The sequence below is a fragment of the Echinops telfairi genome, unplaced genomic scaffold (assembly GCF_000313985.2).
Source record: "Echinops telfairi isolate 266 unplaced genomic scaffold, ASM31398v2 ScPeMD7_35;HRSCAF=133_1, whole genome shotgun sequence".
Taxonomy (NCBI): domain Eukaryota; kingdom Metazoa; phylum Chordata; class Mammalia; order Afrosoricida; family Tenrecidae; genus Echinops; species Echinops telfairi.
Window position 1 is genome coordinate 696,638 of NW_022103933.1, and position 3,693 is coordinate 700,330.

The 3,693-nt window shown below is 42.4% G+C and overlaps 1 protein-coding gene across 4 annotated transcripts in view; it reads left to right on the top strand.

Annotated features, from left to right (window-relative positions):
- The first annotated feature begins 2,562 nt into the window (after nt 1-2,562).
- Nucleotides 2,563-3,693, top strand: part of BMS1 (BMS1 ribosome biogenesis factor) — an 83,444-nt gene continuing 82,313 nt past the window's right edge. Inside the window, exon 1 of one of the 4 annotated variants that reach the window (XM_004716769.2) lies at nt 2,563-2,605. The gene's annotated coding sequence lies outside the window, so the exon portion shown is untranslated. The remainder of the gene's footprint in view (nt 2,606-3,693) is intronic. The other 3 variants (XM_045290277.1, XM_045290275.1, XM_045290276.1) reach the window with 3 other exon arrangements.

Genomic DNA, 3,693 nt, shown 5'->3' on the forward strand with positions numbered 1-3,693 from the left:
TCTATCTCTTATATAACATGCCCTAACCCTATTCTAAGGAAACATGGTGAGTTAAGAACTGGACTGCTAGCCAAAAGGCCAGCAGTTTGAATTCACAAGTTACTCTGAGGGAGAAAGATGAAACTTTCTATTCTCATAAAGATCTACAGCTTCAGAAACCCACAGGCACAGTTTTATTCTGCCATAAAGGGTTACTGTGAGAATAAATTGACTCAATGCTGGTGATTTCGGATTAGAGAAACTTATGCCACAAAGGATAAAAAAATCATGTACATGTATATTTGAGTCAAATAAATTAATTTGTTCATTTAGAAAATTATTAATGAAGAAAGCTATGAATATTAAAACATTTGTTTAAAATATTTGTTTGATATGATCAAAGTTTTTGTTTATTTGCAACTGAAAAACAGCTTTAATGTCAAATAGCCTATGGAATAAAAAATTAACTTTTAAGATAACAAAATTTTCTTGGTTATTTAGTTGAAGATCAAGAACAGGGCACATTCTTCCCCCTTGAGAATCCCTTCATATTAACCTGAGAACTTAAATAGCTACCAAGACAAAAATAGAAAGGAAAAAAAAATCTAGCTACAGTCAGAATTTACCTCCACCCTTTAAGTTCTACTGACCTCCTGATGAGAGCAAAACAGCACTCCCTTGCAAGACGTTGAACTACCTTGAAGAGGTGGACACAAGAAACTCATTTTGGAAAAGAAATGAAAGTACAATATTTATGCCCAGCCTAAAGGTTGAGCCACTGCCAAGAACTAACAGATGGTCTGAAGAGCCACCAGAGAAAATCTGGGGGAACCCCGATAAGACTTCGCAGGATGGAATTTCCAGAATGATGTCAAACGACCAGCTGAACTGCCTATATAAACTCGGGTAGAGACACTGACTTTTCAGAGAGCGAGGAGCCAAGGAGACATCAACTCCTGCTCTAGAGCGCCAACTCTATCCGGAGAGAGTACACCGATGAAGGCAATGCTTACTGGGATTATGATGCTGAAATAATAATGTGTGTAGTATGTTGCCCTTATACTTTGACATGTGCCTTAATATTCTTATACTTGATAATTTGAGTTAATTTTAGAATTATTAAATTGTTTAGTGTCTGTGTGTGCAGTGAATAAACCAAGCATTCGAAAATGTTAGAGTGTTAAGTAATTATTGATCGTGCCACTTGTGACACCTCCACTCTGTGAAAAGTATCCCTTGCCTCACTAATCCCTAGGAGTTTTCAATAAAATCACCCAGAGGTCAGAAACCTGCAGAAAATTGTTAATAGAGACCTTAGGTTTGAGCATCTGTAAAGGAAAGATGTTGTTGATCAAGCTGGAAGCAGCAGTGCATTTAAAGAAATGAGAATTAACCATAACAATAGTCAATGGCAGAAGCCTAGAACTTCCCTTATGATAGGGACAGATTCTTTGAATTCTAGAGCCCTCCTCTAAAGAAACCTCTAGAAAAAGTGATTCCAAAGTGTGGGACACCTCCACCCTAAAAAGGACCAGTAACATTGCACTATCCTCATAAGACTTAAACCAGACACCCCTGATACAATCACAAAAGTATGCCATATTTTAACACCAGATACCCTTTGCCCCTTCAAGCAGCAAAATTGGAATGTAATTGCATGGACAATTGGGGAGGTTTGCTCCAACAGGCCCGACCTAAAAGAGACCCATTAGATAATCCTGATAGTGGCTCACTTATTCTGACACCAATGGTTCTTTCCACAACACTCTACTTCTATGGTGGGTTCAATAATTCATTGCAATGGTCACAAAAAGTGTTTGTTCCTGAGGTTTTGGGATTCGCTACCCTACACATAACTCATTAAGGGGGGGCCAGGGCGCCGGGTGGAACCCACTAAGACAGTGGTTCTCAACCTTCCTAATGCTGGGACCCTTTAATACAGTTCCTCATGTTGTGGTGACACCCAACCATAAAATTATTTTCGTTGCTACTTCATAACTGTAATTTGCTACTGTTATGAATCATCATGTAAATATCTGATATGCAGGATGTATTTTCATTGTTACAAATTGAACATAATTAAAACATAGTGATGAATCACAAGACAATATGTAATTACATATTGTGAAATATTTATTTCTAATGACAAATAAATGAAATTTTGTCTTGAAGCATGGTGTAGCATGGCTAACAGTCTTCCCGCAGGTCGGATGCTCCTACGTGGTTGTATCTGCATGTGGGCGGACCCGCCTGGAGACGGATAGAGGAGCGGTGTCTCGGTTCCTAAAACCGTCGGAAATAGGTGTTTTCCGATGGTCTTAGGCGACCCTGTAAAAGGATCCTTCGGCCCCCCAGAGGGGTCGCGACCCCCAGGTTGAGAACCACTGCGCTAGGAAGCCGTCTCTAACAGCCACCCTCAACCAATCACGGGTTTTACTCCGTTTTTTTTTTCCTCCCTACGTCTCTGGGCGGGACCCTTTCTTTAGCCGCTCGGTTTCCCGCCGAGCCGTAGAGGCCGTGCGCAGAGCCGTTTCCGTTTCCGTTTCCGTCGCGTTCCAGCCGCGCCGGAGGAATCGTGGTCGTCGTGGAGTCTGCTAGCTGCGGCGTCCTGGGACACCCGCTTCCTGTGAGTCCCGGGGTGGCGGTTCTGGGAGGATTGATGTCACACACTTGACTGAAGTTCTCGCGTACAGTCTTTCTCTCTGGGTGCTTCGTATGGATCTGAACTGAACACATAACCTTGTTCATGCCGGAGAAGCCTGAGATTTGGGGGAGAAGTGAATTTATGCTGAATCCGATCGGGGACAGTGGATCACGGGGAATAGTAATTTTTTGGCAGGACGCTAGGCCTAACCAGATATGTGGTCGCCGAATTGTACTTTTGCCATTCGTAAGGTGACCAGATTTAAAGCGGGACACCCTTGACCGGGGGTGGGGGGTGGGGGGGTGTTCCTGATTAAAAATTTAGTCTATATTGACCAAATAGACCGCTCCCTAGCTTGTCGTGCATTCTTTCCAAAAATCGGGACTTTTAAAAAACGCCAAAAATCGGGATGTCTGGTCACAGAGGAAAGTTCGGGACCAAAATAAAACTTTTAACCTCATATCTTGTTCAGACCCTGTGGGACAGAGGGAACCTGTTCCATATTGTTTATGAGGCTGTAGAAAACTCCCGTTCTTTCAAGAGGGGCTAGTGGGTTCAAACTACTGATCTTTCAGCTAGCCCCACGTACCTTCAAAATTATGTAGAGAAGAAAAATAATCTCTTAAAGTCACCACTGACCGGTGTTAAGCATAACTAGCACCTTCTACCTTTGAGGTAACTGCACTTTGATACTGTGCTAAGACAAAACTAGATACCCTGGAGGGACCCGTGACTCAAGACGACAACCCGTGTATTTCAGACTAGACTGGTGTTCCATGGGCTTTCAATGACTCTTTCAGAAGTAGGTCGTCACATCTTTTTTCCCAAAGGAAAGTCTAGGTGGATTGGAACTGCCAACCTTCCAGGTAGTAGCTAGACACATTAATCTTTTTTTAAAAATAATCATTTTATTAGGGGCTCATACAACTCATCACAATCTGTACATACATCATCTGTGTCCAGCACTTTAGTACATATGTTGACTTCATCATTCTTACGACACCCACTTTCCACTTGAGCCCCTGGTATCAGCTCATCTTCTCCCCCCCTCCCCCTGAACCCCCGATAAT